The sequence below is a fragment of the Pecten maximus genome, chromosome 17 (genome assembly GCF_902652985.1).
Source record: "Pecten maximus chromosome 17, xPecMax1.1, whole genome shotgun sequence".
Taxonomy (NCBI): domain Eukaryota; kingdom Metazoa; phylum Mollusca; class Bivalvia; order Pectinida; family Pectinidae; genus Pecten; species Pecten maximus.
In genome coordinates this window covers 9,732,314-9,755,632 of record NC_047031.1, presented here as the reverse complement: position 1 = coordinate 9,755,632, position 23,319 = coordinate 9,732,314, and the positions used below count along the sequence as shown (strand labels likewise).

General features: G+C 37.3%; 1 long non-coding RNA gene across 1 annotated transcript; it reads left to right on the top strand.

Moving 5' to 3' along the window:
- Positions 1-1,259: 1,259 nt before the first annotated feature.
- LOC117314891 lies at positions 1,260-14,837 on the top strand. Its single transcript, XR_004529626.1, has 3 exons — positions 1,260-1,414; positions 8,449-8,616; positions 14,725-14,837. It is a non-coding gene; the product is annotated as an uncharacterized LOC117314891 (long non-coding RNA).
- Positions 14,838-23,319: the final 8,482 nt, after the last annotated feature.

Genomic DNA, 23,319 nt, shown 5'->3' with positions numbered 1-23,319 from the left:
TCAGGTCAAATTCAGGTCAATTTCAGGTCAAGAAAATGACCTGAAATTGACCTGAACATTTCTTCATGTGAAATTGACCTCATCTTCAGGTCATTTCAGGTCAATTTCAGGTCAATTTTTTTCAGGTCAAATTGACATGAAGACATTTTGCCTGTGTACCAGGAAAAAATATGACAAAAATGTGGTCAAACGGATCCATTTCTCGCGTTTCAAGTTTCTTTTTGATCTAATTCCTTGAATTTTAAAGTCAATAAAAGAAAATGCACTTCAAATGTATCCGAAGTGTAAGGTTATTGCGGCCTAATGGTAGGATACGGGTGTCGTGACCGAAGGCTCGCTAGTTCGAGTCCCAGCGCCGACGATATGTTGTATCCATGGACGAGATAGACTTTATTCCGTTGTGTTTCAATCAACTCAGCTTTAAATAAAAACATGGTAAAGCGGTGCAAGAAATGTCGTGTGTAAGCTGTTAGCGCCGAAATGGCAGCCCCGGTGGTACCGTATGCTCCGCAGGGGGTCGAGAAAGACTCGCTAAGACTTGCTAAAGGCCCAATAACCACGGATAATAATTTGTGAATCGCTTTGAGACGGCTGTGTTGCTGTGATATAGCGGTATATAACACTCAAAATTATTATATTATTATAATTCTAGTATGCTCCACCGAACGTATTGAAAAAAAAATCCTCTCCCGAAAACTATGACGCTTTAATCAAATACAGTGACGTGCCAAAAGTATTATTTCATTCATGTTCAAAATTTTCCATACTTCTATATTAAATTATCTACTTCGTTTTTCGATGAATATTGTCTGGAAATTCCAGACACTAGTAGGATATTGTAAGCTCTTTCCTCCGATATTTTTACAGTTTCCCTAACGCTCTATTTTCCGGACATAGACGGATATCTTTTGTTCTTTATTCTATTTTTTAAATGTGGCATGTGATATTTCTTAGAATAGGTTATGAAAAGTTATACGAGGCTTTGAAATTTCAAGATCCCCATTGCAAAAACAAAGGCATAAAAATCCATTGAAAATTTATCAAAAAGAGTTAAATATAGACCCCTTTAGCAAAAACGCAATCGCAACATCTCGGGGAAATTTCCGCTAGATTTCCGAGTGTTGCCGGAAATTTCCCCGATATGTTGCGATTGAAATACACGGTATCAAGTGATCGAATTTGCTGGTAGGCTAGAGCGATTAAAAACCCACACTAAACTAACCATTTCTATTTATGTACTTGCCAGCGATATAACCCCGTGTCACACGTGACTTCCAAATAAGGAATGTGCTGAGAAAGTAACATGGCGGCAATGACAAAGTTATGGTCGAATGTCTACAGAACAGTGGTCCCTCGCCGGACGTTCACGACAGGGAGGGTCCTGCGTGATACTCCACCCGGAATACCTAACGATGTAAGTTAAGATAAACATCTTTCTAACTGCGATGGAAATTACCCGAATCATCCAGACCCATATTTTTCTTCAAGAGCGATGCCGATGGAAAGTGTGACCTTCGAAACAGAACACTGCGTAACCCTATTAATAAGAAACGAATACCGACACCCGTGTTCGAAGATGATGTAGACCTAGACCGTTTGGTATAGCTTGGCTGTAGTCGAACATGTCATATAGTTAACTTAAGGCACAGGATCTTGTCTAGGCCACATTAGAACGAGTATTCATACCCTGCTCTCCAGCAGTCAGAAATTGTCCGTCCGTCGTCCAGAGTTACGTTATCGCAGCTAAGTCCACACGTGCCTGACTCGTTTAATAAAATAATAACATATAAGAGTACATATAAATGAGATACTCTTATATGTTAATATTTTATAAAACAAGTCGGGCACCTGTGGTCTAGACCTAACCCGAGTTTCCTCTGGCCCCGCAACCATATGTCTGGTGTAGATGACGGTGTAGGGGCACTACACAGGACATGGTGTCAGGGCCAGAGGAAACTCGAGCTAATCTAGGCCTAGTTTTATATTTAAAAAAATGACCAGAAATATACCTTATCAGATTATCTTTGACACTTGAACTATGAATAATTAATCTATTAATTTATTTATGACAGTTGTAAATTTGTTATCACAATTTCTTGAAAAGCACTGTTGAAGGATATTTCTCATACAACATGTATGCAGGGATAACTCTGGAGGGGGCCATGGGGCCATTTGCCCCATATTTTCCAAAATGGCCCATCAAAACACACAAATTTCTTCAATTTTCTATGTTTTGGACCATACAATTTCTGGAATCTTGTCAAAATGGCCCATGATTTTTGGGTCCAGGGTGAACCCTGTGTACATGTTTCCCTTTGTCTCTGTTGTACCCACTTTAATGATAAATAACATCAAAATCCTTAGAATTTGCAATTAAATCCATTTTTTCTCTATATAATACCAGATACTTCAATAATGCATACTTAATTTGCAAAGAAGATTAAAATTAAATTAAAATGAACATGTATTTCGGAAATCCTAATAAAATTAAAATTTAATGTGCATATAGATACCCTATGCCTCAGATTTGACTCATATTCAGACCAAAATATATTAGGAGTGGCTTGAATGATGGATCATCTTAGTCTCAACATTTGTGACCTGTATAAATGCTTTATTATCAATTCAAGTTGAGCAAGTATGATATGAAATTTGACTTCTTCTACATTATGTGTCCTTATAAGTGATACCTTGTCATTGTAGGAGAGTATTAGCAAATTTTCAATGATCAGTGTGTGAAAAACCAAACAAACATATTTAAACTGTTTGTTTACATAAACCAAAGAAATTGATGTAGAAAAAACCTGTTCAAACAAATTCACACTTAAATATTGTGATTGTGAATTGCACAATTATATATATGTTGCATCCAGTGTTCTAATTCAAATATTTGCATGGGGCAATTAACAGTTCATGATTCGTGATGTTTCTATTTTTAGGTCACCTGAGACAAAGTCTCAAGTGACCTATTCTAATCCCCTTTTGTCCGTCGTTGTGTGTCGTCCGTCAGTAAACAATTTACATTTTCGACTTCTTCTCCAAAACTCCTAAACCAAATTCTTTGAAATTTGGCAGGAAGCTTCTATGGCTAAAGGTCAACCAAAATTGTGAATTATATGGTCCCCACCCCCCAGGGGCCTGAGGGGTGGGGCCAAAAAGGGTAAAATTGACTAAAACTTCAAAAATCTTCTTCTCTACTCTCAGATATGGTGGAATCAAACACTCTTCATAGATGGAAGGGTCTTAAGGTGCTTTACCAAAATTGTAAATTTCATGACCCAGGGATCTCAAGTTTGCCCCTGGGGAGGGGGCAAACTTTACTATAGTTTATATAGGGAAATCACATTTTTGGCTTTAATTTATTTTATTTCTATTGGAATTCATTCTAACTTGGTTAACATTATCAGGTTGTGAAGGCAGCTTGATGGTATACACATGTTGGCCCTGACTGACCCCGAGGGGCTGATGGGCGGGGCTAAAAAGGGCCAAATTGACTGAAATTTCAAAAATCTTCTTCTCAAGACTGAAATAAGGTGGAATCAAATACTCTTTATAGTTGGAAGGGTCTTAAGGTGCTTTACTGAAATTTAAAATTTCATTACCCTGGGGTCTCAAGTTTGCCCCTGGGGAGGGGTAAACTTTACTATAGTTTATATAGGGAAATCACATTTTTGACTATAATTTGTTTGAATTCTATTGGAATTCATTCTAATTTTGTAAACATTGTCAGCATGGGATGACAGTTTGATGGCATGCACATGGACCTGACTGACCCAGGGGCTGACGGGCGGGGCTAAAAAGTGTCAAATTGACTGAAATTTCAAAAATCTTCTTCTAAAGACCCAAATAAGGTAGAATCAAATACTCTTCATAGGTGGAAGGGTCTTATGGTACTTTACCAAATTTATGAATTTCATGACCCTGGGGTCACAAGTTTGCCCCTGGGGAGGGGGTAAATTTTACTATAGTTTATATAGGGAAATCACATTTTTGATTGATTTGTTTGATTTCTATTCTGAATTGGTTAACATTTTCAGCATGGGATGAAAAGTTTGATAATATGCATATGTTGGCCCTGACTGACCCCTAGGGGCTGATAGGGAGGGGGGGGGGGGGGGGGGCAAAAAGGGTCAATTAAATAAACTGAAATATTTCAAATCTCAGGTGACCGTTAAGGCCCATGGGCCTCTTGTTAGGTTTATGCATGGATATTTACACCAGAAAGTCCTATGCAGGCCTCCAATCACAATCAATTTTCCGAGCTATATTCTACCAAAGAAAATAAAAAAATTAAAATATTTTAAAACTTTGCAAAAAATCTGGTTTTCATATCGTGCTGTAGATCTATTCAAGCTGAACCTACAGTGAGCTGGAAATTACCTCATAACCTGCATTTACTAAAGATATTTTCATTTAAGTGTCACCACCCCACTTTATTTTGGGAAAATCCAGAAAATTATTATAAATCACAACTTAGCTAATCAAATTACACATTATAATACTCAACATGTCCTGCCACATAAATAGTCTACAAGGAAATCTGGTGTTGAAACAAAATTCTATCACTAGAATAAATATTTCACTACTATGTTGAATTTTACAATTGTTTCGGTCACTAGCTCTTTCAATTTATGTTAGTATTTGACAACACTCTTATCAATAAAATATATATCAAATAAATAATCCATATAAATTATACCATAGTATACTGAATCTTATGTGAATTGTTTATTCTCAATTATTGATAGACTACAATAAGACTCCTGTACTTTGGCTAAATACATTGATCAGGTACATGAGTACCATGTATGTATAATAATTATATTTTTAATTGATCTTTTGTGATTGATGATTTGTCTGTTTTAAAGAAACTAATAAATGATATAGACTTTGGAACTTATTCCCAGCACTACTATAAAAAAGTAACATATGTAAAACGTATATATATATATATATAATAATGCACAATGGACAACGTCCTTTAAAGTTTTCATATATATATATATATGTATCATATACACTTTGTGTTGGTGATCCGAAGATATAGATTTGAATTTCCTGTTGTAGTTGTACCGAGAGAAATATTTATAATATATGTACAATTCGTATTCATGTATGTAAATACATTGCGATCCTGGTATTCATATAATCTTATAGACAACTTCCACAATGATCATGTCAGGGTATTGGGTCGACCATCACTGTGCCATTGAAACGTTCTTTTTTAAGAACGATGATGTGGCGCAGCGGTATAAGCTGTGGGTATTTCTGGCTAGGCGATTGGGTGCCGTAGATCGTGAGTTCAAGGCCCGGTCAGGGCACAAGTCAAAAAGTTGTCTTCCTTCATCATTTGTGTTACTATGTTATATATCTGAGGCGCTGTATATATGCATAATATACCAATATGTTGATGAAATATTATCAAAGCAAATTTGTATCTAGGTTTATCATTAACTCTTACACCGATTACGTGATTTACATCAGTCAGTATTATACTTTACAGACTATACTGTATAGTGGTTGGGACTTGGGTTCTATTAGTAATATCAGAGAAAGATAATAGCGGGTTATTACTAATGAATTTATTAAAGTTGTTGCTAGCTGCATTAAATAACTGTTGAATGTTGAATCTGGCTTAAGGGTCATCTATATAGCAGAATAGCGTTGAATTTCAAACACGAATAAATACCTTAAGATTTGCACAAAAAATGTCATGTAATATACCAAAATGTTTGTTTGGACATGTAGCTTCTTACAATCACCAATATTATGCTATAGATGCTACCAGTTTCTTCTTTAGAGTAACTTTGTGGTCAGATTTGGCATGGAATAATTCTAAGTCACGCAAATGATCAAACCTGAAAAATAGCCATGCTGTTATGTTCACAAGTGTCTATAGCACAGGATAGGAGCATTTGTTTGACCAGATTTAACTTTATGTACGTATAAACACTTATTTTGTTTTGACCTTGAAATGCAAATGGCGGCTGAGAATAATATTACACAAATATGGCTTACAGGAGGCATTTCAGTCAATAACAAAACTCCTATATCGTACTTTTAAGACATCTCATCAAAGTAACATGAACATTTTAATGTCAATTTGTTAAACTGGTGAGTTTGCAGCCTTTTTCAGAAATAGGCATATTTTACCCCAAACTCAGCGGTTGAACATTTTTTCATAAAAGCAGTCTTCCTGCCACTTCAAGAATACTTTATATTGTCTAATAAGAGCATTTTTGATGTTTTAAATCCCTTCTTATATGCCGTATTTGTGTGATATCATTCACGGCCGCCATTTGCAATTCAAGGTCAAAATAAAAACAGCGTTTATACATACGATAACGTAAAAGCTGGTCAAACCAATGCTCCTATATTGTGCTTTAGATACTTGTGAGCAAAACGACATGGCAAGTTTGCGTAATATATGGGATGCAAATGAGTTAATTATGTCCCCCTGAAACATGCATTTTTCTTACGTTTTGTTGGTATTTACAAACAGCTTAACAAATTACATGTCAACAGCAAGTCCCACGGTTTGCCATGATACATACTAAAAGTTCATCATGTTACTTCTGTGACATTGCACCATAATAGGGATTTATAGGCCTGTAAAATATCAATGTTTTGACTGGATTTGCTGTTTAGATGCCCCTATAATGATACTGTTGACTGTCCAAAGATCTTTATATAGCAGGACTTTTTCTGAGAGCTTTTTGGGGCCAATTGAAATTATTTCATTTTAAAGCCAAATTCCCAAAATTTGCAGTTTACTTTGGTAAAATATCTGTAAATTTTCGAGCTGAGCAAAAATAAGTTTGTAACGGTATCGTTAAAAACTTAATGAACGCAATACCTGACTTTTATACATGTATTGTTGTAGTTACTACTAATATCAACCTGACTTTTATACATGTATTGTTGTAGTTACTACTAATATCAGCCTGACTTTTATACATGTATTGTTGTAGTTACTACTAATATCAACCTGACTTTTATACATGTATTGTTGTAGTTACTACTAATATCAACCTGACTTTTATACATGTATTGTTGTAGTTACTACTAATATCAGCCTGACTTTTATACATGTATTGTTGTAGTTACTACTAATATCAACCTGACTTTTATACATGTATTGTTGTAGTTACTACTAATATCAGCCTGACTTTTATACATGTATTGTTGTAGTTACTACTAATATCAACCTGACTTTTATACATGTATTGTTGTAGTTACTACTAATATCAGCCTGACTTTTATACATGTATTGTTGTAGTTACTACTAATATCAACCTGACTTTTATACATGTATTGTTGTAGTTACTACTAATATCAACCTGACTTTTATACAAGTATTGTTGTAGTTACTACTAATATCAACCTAATTATTTATAGTCAGGTAGAAATAAAGATTTAACGTGAATTCCAATTATTATTTTGTATGGTGATCAATACAATCGTTTATTTCAATGAATCATGTCTACAGATGTTCAGAACTTAAGAAATATTCCGATATATATCTATCCTTGGACTTGTCAGTTGTCTGCATGAAATGTAATTGGAAAGTTAATAACCTATAAAATATGGAAGGAGAAAAATTAATTAGTTTAAAAGCAAATATAGGTAAATTAAGAAATATACAAAAAAAAACAAAAAAAAAACAACAAACAAAAAAGGCCTTATAAAATGTAACAAAGTTACTTAAAAACAAAACAAAATGCAAAAAAAAAAATAAAATTGTATGACGTTGCACATTCTTTCACATGCATGCATAAAAAACCCCAAAACACATCACTTCCAAAATAAACAAAGCAAGATTTTTTGTCCATCACACATGTATACATACAATGAATAAAGAAATAAAGGCATTGCGATAAACATGACAGTAGTCCAGGGATTAATTTAGAATTTAGGGGAAACTACCCTTTTTGGATCATAGGGGAAAATCAGTTCTGAAAATGGGAAATTTAAACATCACAAAGTTTCAGTTTTTCGGCATTAAAAACACATTTTCCAAGTAAAAACAGCAAATGATTAATTAGGAAGGCAAATCTGGAGTATTTGGGAATATTATTGCCATAAAAATGAGGGAAAATACAATATTTCAGTGAATTTAACAGAAGTCTCAGGGGGAAAATGGAACAAAATCCTGAGGGGAAACTACCCATAAACGGTAGTAAAAAATCCCTAGATTGATCCCTAGACACACACGTGGGTAAGAGTCAAATTTGAAAAAAATATGAAAATTTCTTGCCATCTCACTTTTTTTCAACTTCTGACACCATTGTCAGATATGCCACTGTGATACTAGATGTGGACAGGCAAACTCTGAGATCTTCTACATATTTTATCTCTGTTCTGTGTCACGACTTTGATTTCTTAGTTATCAAGCCAATGATCAATTTTCATGTTTATTTATTTCAAATAATTCTTTTTTTTTTTCAGTCAATGCCTTTCCTATTTGGTAAGGAGAAGACCATGAATAAACTTTATTTCACAGTCGCTTACGTGATGTATATGGGAACTGCTTTAATGTGGCCCCTCATGGCATTCAGGGACCAGTGTATCAGAATAGGCTCCTCTGTAGAAGACCCCTCTGACTAGAGGATAGAGGTGAGGTACTAGTGTGAGGATAGACTGTAGAGGATCGGACTGACTAGAGGATAGAGGTGAGGTACTAGTGTGAGGATAGACTGTAGAGGATCGGACTGACTAGAGGATAGAAGTGAGGTACTAGTGTGAGGATAGACTGTAGAGGATAGAGGTAAGGTACTAGTGTGAGGATAGACTGTAGAGGATCGGACTGACTAGAGGATAGAGGTGAGGTACTAGTGTGAGGATAGACTGTAGAGGATCGGACTGACTAGAGGATAGAAGTGAGGTACTAGTGTGAGGATAGACTGTAGAGGATCGGACTGACTAGAGGATAGAGGTGAGGTACTAGTGTGAGGATAGACTGTAGAGGATCGGAAGACTAGAGGATAGAGGTGAGGTACTAGTGTGAGGATAGACTGTAGAGGATCGGACTGACTAGAGGATAGAGGTGAGGTACTAGTGTGAGGATAGACTGTAGAGGATCGGACAGACTAGAGGATAGAGGTGAGGTACTAGTGTGAGGATAGACTGTAGAGGATCGGACTGACTAGAGGATAGAGGTGAGGTACTAGTGTGAGGATAGACTGTAGAGGATCGGACTGACTAGAGGATAGAGGTGAGGTACTAGTGTGAGGATAGACTGTAGAGGATCGGACTGACTAGAGGATAGAGGTGAGGTACTAGTGTGAGGATAGACTGTAGAGGATCGGACTGACTAGAGGATAGAGGTGAGGTACTAGTGTGAGGATAGACTGTAGAGGATCGGACTGACTAGAGGATAGAGGTGAGGTACTAGTGTGAGGATAGACTGTAGAGGATCGGACTGACTAGAGGATAGAGGTGAGGTACTAGTGTGAGGATAGACTGTAGAGGATCGGACTGACTAGAGGATAGAGGTGAGGTACTAGTGTGAGGATAGACTGTAGAGGATCGGACTGACTAGAGGATAGAGGTGAGGTACTAGTGTGAGGATAGACTGTAGAGGATCGGACTGACTAGAGGATAGAGGTGAGGTACTAGTGTGAGGATAGACTGTAGAGGATCGGACTGACTAGAGGATAGAGGTGAGGTACTAGTGTGAGGATAGACTGTAGAGGATCGACTGACTAGAGGATAGAGGTGAGGTACTAGTGTGAGGATAGACTGTAGAGGATCGGACTGACTAGAGGATAGAGGTAAGGTACTAGTGTGAGGATAGACTGTAGAGGATCGGACTGACTAGAGGATAGAGGTGAGGTACTAGTGTGAGGATAGACTGTAGAGGATCGGACTGACTAGAGGATAGAGGTGAGGTACTAGCGTGAGGATAGACTGTAGAGGATCGGACAGACTAGAGGATAGAGGTGAGGTACTAGTGTGAGGATAGACTGTAGAGGATCGGACCGACTAGAGGATAGAGGTGAGGTACTAGTGTGAGGATAGACTGTAGAGGATCGGACCGACTAGAGGATAGAGGTAAGGTACTAGTGTGAGGATAGACTGTTGAGGATCGGACTGACTAGAGGATAGAGGTGAGGTACTAGTGTGAGGATAGACTAGAGGATGGGACCGACTAGAGGATAGAGGTAAGGTACTAGTGTGAGGATAGACTAGAGGATGGGACTGACTAGAGGATAGAGGTGAGGTACTAGTGTGAGGATAGACTAGAGGATGGGACTGACTAGAGGATAGAGGTGAGGTACTAGTGTGAGGATAGACTGTAGAGGATGGGACAGACTAGAGGATAGAGGTGAGGTACTAGTGTGAGGATAGACTGTAGAGGATCGGACCGACTAGAGGATAGAGGTAAGGTACTAGTGTGAGGATAGACTGTAGAGGATCGGAGTGACTAGAGGATAGAGGTAAGGTACTAGTGTGAGGATAGACTGTAGAGGATCGGACCGACTAGAGGATAGAGGTAAGGTACTAGTGTGAGGATAGACTGTAGAGGATCGGACCGACTAGAGGATAGAGGTGAGGTACTAGTGTGAGGATAGACTGTAGAGGATGGGACAGACTAGAGGATAGAGGTAAGGTACTAGTGTGAGGATAGACTGTAGAGGATCGGACCGACTAGAGGATAGAGGTGAGGTACTAGTGTGAGGATAGACTGTAGAGGATCGGACCGACTAGAGGATAGAGGTGAGGTACTAGTGTGAGGATAGACTGTAGAGGATCGGACCGACTAGAGGATAGAGGTGAGGTACTAGTGTGAGGATAGACTGTAGAGGATCGGACCGACTAGAGGATAGAGGTGAGGTACTAGTGTGAGGATAGACTGTAGAGGATCGGACCGACTAGAGGATAGAGGTGAGGTACTAGTGTGAGGATAGACTGTAGAGGATCGGACTGACTAGAGGATAGAGGTGAGGTACTAGTGTGAGGATAGACTGTAGAGGATCGGACCGACTAGAGGATAGAGGTGAGGTACTAGTGTGAGGATAGACTGTAGAGGATCGGACCGACTAGAGGATAGAGGTGAGGTACTAGTGTGAGGATAGACTGTAGAGGATCGGACTGACTAGAGGATAGAGGTGAGGTACTAGTGTGAGGATAGACTGTAGAGGATCGGACTGACTAGAGGATAGAGGTAAGGTACTAGTGTGAGGATAGACTGTAGAGGATCGGACCGACTAGAGGATAGAGGTGAGGTACTAGTGTGAGGATAGACTGTAGGACCGACTAGAGGATAGAGGTAAGGTACTAGTGTGAGGATAGACTGTAGAGGATCGGACCGACTAGAGGATAGAGGTGAGGTACTAGTGTGAGGATAGACTGTAGAGGATAGGACCGACTAGAGGATAGAGGTAAGGTACTAGTGTGAGGATAGACTGTAGAGGATCGGACCGACTAGAGGATAGAGGTGAGGTACTAGTGTGAGGATAGACTGTAGAGGATCGGACTGACTAGAGGATAGAGGTGAGGTACTAGTGTGAGGATAGACTGTAGAGGATCGGACCGACTAGAGGATAGAGGTAGGTACTAGTGTGAGGATAGACTGTAGAGGATCGGACCGACTAGAGGATAGAGGTGAGGTACTAGTGTGAGGATAGACTGTAGAGGATCGGACTGACTAGAGGATAGAGGTAAGGTACTAGTGTGAGGATAGACTGTAGAGGATCGGACCGACTAGAGGATAGAGGTGAGGTACTAGTGTGAGGATAGACTGTAGAGGATCGGACTGACTAGAGGATAGAGGTGAGGTACTAGTGTGAGGATAGACTGTAGAGGATCGGACTGACTAGAGGATAGAGGTGAGGTACTAGTGTGAGGATAGACTGTAGAGGATCGGACTGACTAGAGGATAGAGGTGAGGTACTAGTGTGAGGATAGACTGTAGAGGATCAGACCGACTAGAGGATAGAGGTGAGGTACTAGTGTGAGGATAGACTGTAGAGGATCGGACTGACTAGAGGATAGAGGTGAGGTACTAGTGTGAGGATAGACTAGAGGATGGGACCGACTAGAGGATAGAGGTAAGGTACTAGTGTGAGGATAGACTGTAGAGGATCGGACCGACTAGAGGATAGAGGTGAGGAACTAGTGTGAGGGTAGGACCGACTAGAGGATAGAGGTAAGGTACTAGTGTGGGGATAGACTGTAGAGGATCGGACTGACTAGAGGATAGAGGTGAGGTACTAGTGTGAGGATAGACTGTAGAGGATTGGACTGACTAGAGGATAGAGGTGAGGTACTAGTGTGAGGATAGACTGTAGAGGATTGGACTGACTAGAGGATAGAGGAAAGATGCTAGTGTCTTGACTGTTCCGGTCATTGAGAATCTGAATGGATCTATGTTAAAAATTGTTGAACAAATATTGTTTCATTTAGTAAGTATATGATTTAACAGAATTGATCCTGACATAAAAGATAATCTGTCCATGAAAGTATTGATGATATGTGACCCGCTGTCTTCAATAGACATAATTACAATATTTATACACTTAATGGACTGTAACATGTAATCTCAAAAGACATTCAGTTGTTTTCATATCAAAGTTTTGGAGACTTTTTGCAAAAAATATGAAATGACTCACTGTTCATTCAGGCTATTACCTTTAGTGTTATGTCTTGGGATTTTGAGAACTTACTGATCTAATTTGAGATGTGTGATTTATATGCAGCTTACATGTAATTTACAATGTCATTTACAAGCTACAGGGATACATTTTTTTATCTACAATTTGCTAGAACTACATAATTTTGAAGTAGAATTAATTTCAATTAAATTCATGTACTAGTACAATAGGACACAAAGATTGCTTCAGGGCCTGGTGTCATCAACGTTCCTTAAAAAGAAATGAAGAAAAAATAATTGGATTTTAAAGTTAAAGATCTAAGTTAAGGAACTTTCTTTAAAATATTTAATTGAAAGTTGAAAATGGATGAATCTGGGGTCTTATGATATCTATGCAAACAAATCTGAGCTTGTTTCATGTCACCGTGATGTTCTGAGCTTGTTTCGTGTAACCCAGATGTTCTGAGCTTGTTTCGTGTAACCTAGATGTTGTGAGCTTGTTTCGTGTAACTCGGATGTTGTGAGCTTGTTCTGTGTAACCCAGATATTCTGAGCTTGTTCTGTGTAACCCAGATATTCTGAGCTCGTTTCGTGTAACTCGGATGTTCTGAACTTGTTTCGTGTAACCCAGATGTTCTGAGCTTGTTTTGTGTAACTCGGATGTTCTGAGCTTGTTCTGTGTAACCCAGATGTTCTGAGCTTGTTTCGTGTAACTCGGATATTCTGAGCTTGTTTCGTGTAACTCGGATGTTCTGAACTTGTTTCGTGTAACCCAGATGTTCTGAGCTTGTTCTGTGTAACCCTGATGTTCTGAGCTTGTTTCGTGTAACTCGGATGTTCTGAGCTTGTTCTGTGTAACTCGGATGTTCTGAGCTTGTTCTGTGTAACTCGGATGTTCTGAGCTTGTTCTGTGTAACTCGTATGTTCTGAGCTTGTTCTGTGTAACCCAGATATTCTGAGCTTGTTTCGTGTAACTCGGATGTTCTGAGCTTGTTCTGTGTAACCCAGATGTTCTGAGCTTGTTTCGTGTAACTCGGATGTTCTGAGCTTGTTCTGTGTAACTCGGATGTTCTGAGCTTGTTCTGTGTAACTCGGATGTTCTGAGCTTGTTCTGTGTAACTCGGATGTTCTGAGCTTGTTCTGTGTAACCCAGATATTCTGAGCTTGTTCTGTGTAACTCGGATGTTCTGAGCTCGTTTCGTGTAACTCGGATGTTCTGAGCTTGTTTCGTGTAACCCAGATGTTCTGAACTTGTTTCGTGTAACCCAGATGTTCTGAGCTTGTTTTGTGTAACTCGGATGTTCTGAGCTTGTTCTGTGTAACCCAGATATTCTGAGCTTGTTTCGTGTAACTCGGATGTTCTGAGCTTGTTTCGTGTAACTCGGATGTTCTGAGCTTGTTTCGTGTAACCCAGATGTTCTGAGCTTGTTTCGTGTAACTCGGATGTTCTGAGCTTGTTTCGTGTAACTCGGATGTTCTGAGCTTGTTTTGTGTAACCCTGATGTTCTGAGCTTGTTTCGTGTAACCCTGATGTTTTGAGCTTGTTTCGTGTAACTCGGATGTTCTGAGCTTGTTCTGTGTAACTCGGATGTTCTGAGCTTGTTCTGTGTAACCCAGATGTTCTGAGCTTGTTCTGTGTAACTCGGATGTTCTGAGCTTGTTTCGTGTAACCCAGATGTTGTGAGCTTGTTTCGTGTAACCTAGATGTTGTGAGCTTGTTTCGTGTAACTCGGATGTTCTGAGCTTGTTTTGTGTAACTCGGATGTTCTGAGCTTGTTTCGTGTAATTCTGATGTTCTGTGCTTGTTTTGTGTAATCCTGATGTTGTGAGCTTGTTATGTGTAATCCTGATATTCTGAGCTTGTTTCGTGTAACTCGGATGTTCTGAGCTTGTTCTGTGTAACCCAGATGTTCTGAACTTGTTTCGTGTAACCCAGATTTTCTGAGCTTGTTTCGTGTAACCCTAATGTTCTGAGCTCTTCCTCGGAGGACAATTTCCAAGAAAGCACTGTTAATTAATGTCCCATTTTATTTCTGAATCATATCATTATGTGAATTGGACAAAGACTGAATAATGCAAACATTTTGCTTCAGTATAAAACTAAAACAAAATATATTATTGTGTTGTAGGTTTTCTGGGGCAAAAGTTAAAAGTGTCCGCCATTGACAGGCAGCATGAGACCGGACTGGCTATATGTCTTGTAATGTAAACTATTTTACCTGTGAATAAATTGTTATTGTCAGTGGCTTGTTTTGTGTTGTACGAGATTGTCACACTGGACACTAGTACCACTGCCTAGATATCCCATCGGATACGTCAGCATCATCTGGGAGGGCAATTATATGTTATATGACCACAGGTGCCTGACTCGTTTTATAAAATAATAACATATAAGAGTCATTTATATGTAATAATGGCTTTTTTTTTAATATATTTTTAAAGCAAATAACGTAAACATTACACAATCATATAGCGCCCATTTTGAGTACCTACCTGACGATCTACATGTGTATAAGAGGGGCCAAAACCCAACTCCGCCTATACGAATACTCCGGTTATTTGCATATTTTGTCATGGAAAAAGGGCTATGTAAATAAGCGGGTTGCTCTGTACTCTTATATATATGTTATTATTTTATAAAACGGGTCAGGCACCTGTGGTGGCGGTGGGTAAAAAGGGAAATTTTGCTTTAAAACTCCACTCCTTCTTGGCCCTTGGGTGTATTAAATCCAAATCTGGTGAAATTTGATTAAATAGTAAATTATGGATCAGTTAGCGGCTAATATAGAAATGGACGATTCCCAAGTTGAGTCAATCAAATAAACGCGCCGAGAAACAAGGACTGGAAATGGTCTAGCTACTAGTGCGAAGGTATTGTGTATGTGGATCACAGGCACTTTCATAAAAATGTTAATGTTATTTTTATTATTATTTTTTATATGGCAGTGGTAGGTGTACTGTTGAAGCTACGAGGTAGGCACGTGCCACGTGCGAAACGGCACCCCACCTCACTTCAATCGACTGCAAAATATGTCTAGAAACAATTACCCAAAATTCCATATTGAACACTTTATCTCTCTTTTTCACGACCAAAACTTTAACCAGCTAGTTGCCTTCCATCTCAGGACAACAATTTGGTGTTATAGATCATGACATTGTTGTAATTGACATAAGAAAAGATCAACTCTTCCATCAAAATCTCTCGGGCGCACTGACGTAACGCGCGATGTTCGTAACACGTACATAATGACGTCACTTTGTGACGCGTTATCATAACGCGTGTTTATAGACATCATCCCTATATCTTTTTTAATAATGAAAATATATAAAGACACAATTTATCAAGATTAACTAATATATAATATGAATTAGCAATAGACATGGAAGATAAGGCTAACATCAGTCAGATGAGAGATGGGGTAAATGGAATAATTTACTCTTTTTGTCACCAAAAACATGTCTGTAGACCAAGCTTGGTTATTTGTCAAAGGTATCATCAATACCTTTGTGAACAAAAATGTGCCACATAAATTATCACTCTCAAGATATATACTACTCCTTGGGCTAACAAGAGTGTAAATGAATAATCCAGACAAATAAAATCCTACAACAAGCCTAGGAAAACTCGCAAGGCACAGGATTGGAACAGAGGTAAGAAATCTAAATCCAAAATATAAAACATAACACGCAGAGCAAACGGTAAGTACATGTACGAAATTATCAATTGGTTAAGCAAGTAGCTTTAATCCGTTGAACAAAAATTCTAAGCACCATAGTTTTTTTGTAAAGCATATTCATTGCAATCTTCTTAAATGGGTCGTTTGTTCCATTCGTGAGGTGGCAATCCCGATTCCCGTATTTTATGTTTACAAACATCCTCCACTGCGGAAATCAAGTTTATACATATTTACAATTCAAACTCTAGGCCTATCTTGTAACTTGCGTGTTGGTTTAGCATACCTTCCCGTTTCAACCGTAGGCGAGGGGCAGGGTTCCATCGCGAAATAGCGATGATAAAATGCGCCGATGGTTTCTTTGGGTGTTGGAAATGCTCTTATCGATATCGAGATGATATGTGTTTATTTTCGTTCGGTTTTCACAGCTTCACTTTCCCTCATGCATCTCCGATCGAAACACCAAATACCAGTTGGCACAACGCGTACGAAAGTTGAAGCTTTATTATTGTCTTTGTATTTTGTTCACAAAAGTTGGTATGGTTTTGACAATAGTCTGATTTCAAGTATTCCAACGCTTGTCCGATTTTTCGGCATAGCCGTATAATATTCTTTTGTCCCCGGAAATGACGCGACAGGTGGCGTAAGTGGTCAAGATGAAGTATGTGGTTGGTCAATGTAGCGGTAAATGCGAAAAGCAGACATGCAGTTAAAAACGGAACAAAGTTAAGATTAAATGCAAGCTGAATAAGTTATAATTTAATTTTGCGTGTAACAAGCATTTTCATTGGCTCAAAAAATTATGTTATCATCTCATAACATAAACAAAATAAACTGTGACGTCAGCGGAGTAATCGTTGTTCACGGGATTTTGTATTTATCGATGCGTTTTTAAATATCTGGAGCAAAATAAACATGTTAAACTTGATGAAAATGTTTCTTATCGTTGTGAATTAAATTATAAGGGTTAACTGTAATATTTTTTTACGTTATTGAGCAATAACACAAAACACTGGGGTGTACTCTTTTCATAAACCGCTTCGCGGTTTATTCAGAGTACAACCCCAGTTTTTTGTGTTATTGCTCAATAACGTAAAAAAAATATTACAGTTAACCCTTAAATAATGTAAATTATTACAATTATACACAAGGAGAAAAAAAAAATTTCATATATTTTTTATGTGTGTGTGTGTGTGTATTTCGGCACAAATTGCATGAAACTTGTAGAAAAAATAATCTGATACATGTACTTTCTCAATTGAGAAAAGTAAAATAAGCGCCTATATATCATCTATTGTTAAACGTACATGTAGTGAATGAGCGAATAGTGAAAATTGGAGATAATATCTCATTTACATATTTAAATTGCTCATTTAACGATATGAACTATACTCAGAGATCGACATAGCGAGGATATTGTATCATAATTCTGGGTGATAATTACCAGATACAAGTGCCTATGCAAAAGCTTTTGACACTGGTCTATTTGTACTCCAATAATATTAGAGGTTTACACGACAGGAAACTTTTGAAAGGGCTAGATTAAAATTCGCTAAATACACCCCCACCCCTTTCCTTCTTAAATAATCACCGGACTCTGTAGCAACTTCTCAGATCCCGACCTGAGGTACAATTCACTAAAAGATTGCAAATAAATATTCACAAGAGAAATTATGGCGCGGGAAGGATGTCATAATTAAATATTTTTGCCTAGGCAAAAATCGAATATTGCCTTGACTGAAATATTTTTGCCTAAGCAATATTCGAGTTTTGCCTATAGGCAAGAAATAATTTTATTTTTGCCTAAAAATATTTAATTATGCCATCCTTCCCGCGCCATAAGAAATGAACACAAACTTTCCCAACTTAACACAATTCTTATCGTCAATCAATCGATTTGTATATGATAGATTATAATATTCTATCTAGGCATAGCACATTTAGTCAAACCGATTGTTTAGGTAACTGATATATATGGTCCTCGATCATGGCTGTAATGCAGGGAAATATAAGGGACATACACGGAGAAATTGACGGAACTTTCTAATAAAGGACGAACATGTACATAGAGAAAAAGATGTAACTATCTTATAAGGGACATACATAGATAAAATGATGTAACTATCTTATAAGGGACATACATAGATAAAATGATGTAACTATCTTATAAGGGACATAGACGGGGAAAATGATGTAACTATCTTATAAGGGACATACATAGATAAAATGATGTTACGATCTTATAAGGGACATACATAGATAAAATGATGTAACTATCTTATAAGGGACATACACAGAGAAAATGATGTAACTATCTTATAAGGGACATACATAGATAAAATGATGTAACTATCTTATAAGGGACATACATAGATAAAATGATGTAACTATCTTATAAGGGACATACATAGATAAAATGATGTAACTATCTTATAAGGGACATACATAGATAAAATGATGCAACTATCTTATAACGGGGACATACATAGAGAAAATGATGTAACTATCTTATAAGGGACATATATAGATAAAATGATGTAACTATCTTATAACGGACATACATAGAGAAAATGATGTAACTATCTTATAAGGGACATAGACGGGGAAAATGATGTAACTATCTTATAACAGGGACATACATAGATAAAATGATGTAACTATCTTATAAGGGACATGCACAGATAAAATGATGTAACTATCTTATAAGGGACATACATAGAGAAAATGATGTTACTATCTTATAAGGGACATAGACGGGGAAAATGATGTAACTATCTTATAAGGGACATACACAGATAAAATGATATAGCTATCTTATAAGGGACATAGACGGGGAAAATGATGTAACTATCTTATAAGGGACATACACAGATAAAATGATGTAGCTATCTTATAAGGGACATACATAGAGAAAATGATGTAACTATCTTATAAGGGACATACATAGAGAAAATGATGTAACTATCTTATAAGGGACATACATAGAGAAAATGATGTAACTATCTTATAAGGGACATAGACGGGGAAAATGATGTAACTATCTTATAAGGGACATACATAGAGAAAATGATGTAACTATATTACAACGGGGACATACATAGAGAAAATGATGTAACTATCTTATAACGGGGACATACATAGAGAAAATGATGTAACTATCTTATAACGGGGACATACATAGAGAAAATGATGTAACTACATTGTATCTTAAAAGGGGCATTCACAGAGAAAATTTTAAGAGACTTTATACTAGGGAGAATCAATTTACTTGACCCGAAAAAGTCGGAGTTACGGGAGGTAGCAAAGACAATGGGACACAAATATTTTCAGACATTTTCACTTCCAATCCCCGATGCCACAGTTGACACTCTGTTGAATGTCTTGTAAATGTCACAGAAAAATAGACAGTAGCGGTTTCCCACATTCTGTAACAGATTAACAGTAATATCCCCCGATTTGAAATCTGACTGATATCTATATAAATGGGAAATGTCAACGAAATAGTTCTGCAAAAGAAGAGATATTGTGTCGGTGAAGGGTTTGTACGATGTACATCAAGGTATTGTTTTGAATATGGTTTCGGCGATTTTAAGATGATGCCCTGTTTTTCTTTTTTGACTAGTTGCAGTTAATGTGAAAATTCAAATAAAATGTAAAAGAATAGAAATAATCAATACTACATACATTGAGTGCTGACTGTAGTTCGTCACCGTTTACCGGGGCGGTTGGAGTGTCCAGCGGAGATAATTGTCGGGATTAGTATATAGAGGTACTGACTTGGGTAGGGATTAGTACTGGGGAGGGGTGAACTGTACTTAGTCTACCTGAGGGGACAAAACAAGAGTTACCTCCTATATTTTTGTCAGGGAATGAGGTAAAATTCAATTCATCCCAGTACTTCACTTTTATTTCTTGAAACAAAATTAATATGAGAATGTTTAAAATACTCTGAAACGTATTTAAACAAATTTGTTGAACATGAAACGGCTGCAGCGATATAAAAATATATCGAAAATATATGTACATAAAGGAAAAATCGATTTCCTTTGGTATAAATGTGTAGGTTTTTGCAAGAACAACTGCACTTTTATTTTCAAGCACAGGTGCGAATATGTACCGCTGTGTAACCAAAGGTCCCCTAAGCCCCAATTGGCCTTTCCTATGCTTGACATGATGCAAATGTAAGGTAATACAGTGTACTAACACCGTGATGCAGTATTACTACACTGTATCATCTACAATCTACTTTTGCATATCCTCCATTGATTTAAGGCAGATTAAGTTCCTACTTAACTATTAAGTGGGTGTTTTCATTCATTGGAGATGTCCTTCCTTTTATTATTTTAATTATTATTTTCAACTTGTGTAACAAGAGGTACTATATACAATATAATTGACACCAAAACTTTCTAAATAATTTGATATTTCAGACAATATATTCATAGTATACAGAAATAGTATGACATAATTATCACCGTATTAAACAAGGCATAATCATGCCTACAAATAACGGATGGATTTTCTATATAAATACTGCATATCCAGTCCAGCAAGATCCTGGTGCAGAAAATGGACGACATCTCCAACCTCCGTTTGCTTAACTTTAACTTTTACCCATTTAGGATTCAAATTGCCTTGAAACTGTGAATTCCATATATATATGTACATTAAACCGCATTCGTTTAAAATGTTATGTATAAAACCTATAACTGTCAGGTTAATTAAGTGATTATCTATATGGTATGTAATCAGTATCAGCGTGACTGGAAGGTCAAAGGTTATAGCAAGCTTTATACATTTACCAAAACTTGTCAATTCTTTAGGGCTATTTGTATAAAGCAATTCCTCTCATTTGTACACACTTGGATTTGATACAAAATAACTTTTGGAGAATGTATTTCTTAAATTTGCAAAACAAGGCCACACTAATACAAAAAGGAACTCGTCTTCAATATCATTCATGTCGCCTATATGACAAACTCTTTGGTGTCGCTCAATGTTATATCTACCCTTTTCAATAATTAGAGTGGGTGACGATAGTCGAATTTTAGTTATTTCTCTCAAGTATTCAACTGATATGGATTTTTTCAGATAATTCTGTAGGGAACAACCAACCAATGGAAAAAATTTTTTTTTTGAAACAGAACGTTGAGCCAAGGATAAAATGTCTGGCAGCCACTGATTGGTCAGTATGTTATGAAGTGAGAAAATAGATATGTAGCCTGATAGGTAACTATCAATAAGAAATGTTGATATAAATTTCGTAAGTCCGATTGATTTTTTTCCCAAAAGTTCAGGTAATAATAAGCATTTAAGATTTTGGAGAATTTTTACTGCGAAATTCACCTATTTTAAAAATGGCTACCCTGGAGAAAATTTGAGCTGAAGGACCCAACTTTTGTTTTTGATTAGGTGTTATATCAGACCCTAAACTTTTGTTATAAACCATAATTGTCATATTGAATTCAAGAATTTGAATGAAATACTCCAAAACGTTAACACTAAAGTATATGGGAAAACAATTGGTTGGTTGGTCTCTTGTAAACATGTTGATATAAAATTCCTTTTGAAGACAATATATTTTTTTCTACACACTCTTTCATATAAATCAAAACTTATTTCCTTTGTCATTTGAAGATAATTAATGTCAACCTTTTATGATTCCCATTTATATCCGAAACCTTTTCTATATTATTCTTCCTTGATATTCAACATCCATCTCTCATTATTTTCTAACATGTCGTCATAGCAAGACTGTGAAATATAATTTCGGGAGTTTCTCAGTTTCATCCAATATTTCACAATTCTAATTTTTCGTAGCAGTCTTAATGGATACCTACCTACTTCAAGATAATCCACATCGTTACTTGTAACGGACATTATGTAAACGTGTTCCAAGCGTGCAAAATAAGGTAAAGTCAACACAAATTATCATTCTAAATGCTGTACAAGGCTCGTCGTTTCAAGAAAACAGGACAACGTAACTATTCGGACATCGTTAAATGACGGACTTAAATTGTCCAAACACTTAACTTAACTCATTCACCCTTCATTTCATTTCTCTGCATACACATACAAAATAACCTGGCTACGCGCATGGTATTATCACCAAAATGATTCAAACTGATATCATTTTGTTATCTGTGCTGAAACACATTAGTTCGTTCAGTTATTTCACCACCAGTTTTTTATTATAAACACCAGCATTTAAACTATGCCGTTTATCTTTTTTTAAAGATATTTCTTGTTTTGTTTTGACGTTGGACCAACGTCGGGCCAACACATTAAAACAACCTATCTTCTCATAATTCCACTTTCGTGTGTTGGAACTTTATCGTTAGAGAACTTACTTATATATAGCTGCGATTACGTAGTTCTGGACTACTGACGGACGATTTCTGACCGATGGCCGTATACCCGTAATTCGGCTTGCCGTTATCAGATATAGAACATGTCTTTGTACAAGGAGATCTCGAGTAGTTACTAAAGTAGCATCTTCTCGTTGTTATTTCTCGTATTGTAAAATGACGTCATTTCTTTAACAGATAGTCGATGTACGTGTTACAAGGATGGATAGTATTGTAACAGCAATACAAAGTCCCCTTCCTGACCTAGGAGTGTACGGAGTAGTACTTTAGAAGGGCCAGGTGACGAGATATAGCCAATTTTACTCGCATTTCGGAATTTGTACTCCTATAAAAAAAAATGTGGGATGCACAACTACATGTTATACTGATCATGTATACCAAGTTTCGTTAAAATCGGAGTAGTACTGTATAGAAGGAGTTGTCCGGACAAGCCTCAACCAATGAGAAGCCGGCGGCCATTTTGAAAAATGTTTTTTCGAAAGAAAAAAAAATGTGGGATGCACAACTACATGGAAGGAGTTGTCCGGACAACTGTTGCGTAACAGACAGACAGACAGAAGGACGGACGGACGGACGGACGGAGGGTAAACCTATAGTCCCCCCGTTTTTCAAACGGCAGGGGACTAATAAGCCTTGCGTTCCCCACCAGGAATCGGGACATCATACTTGGGGTAAGGGTTAA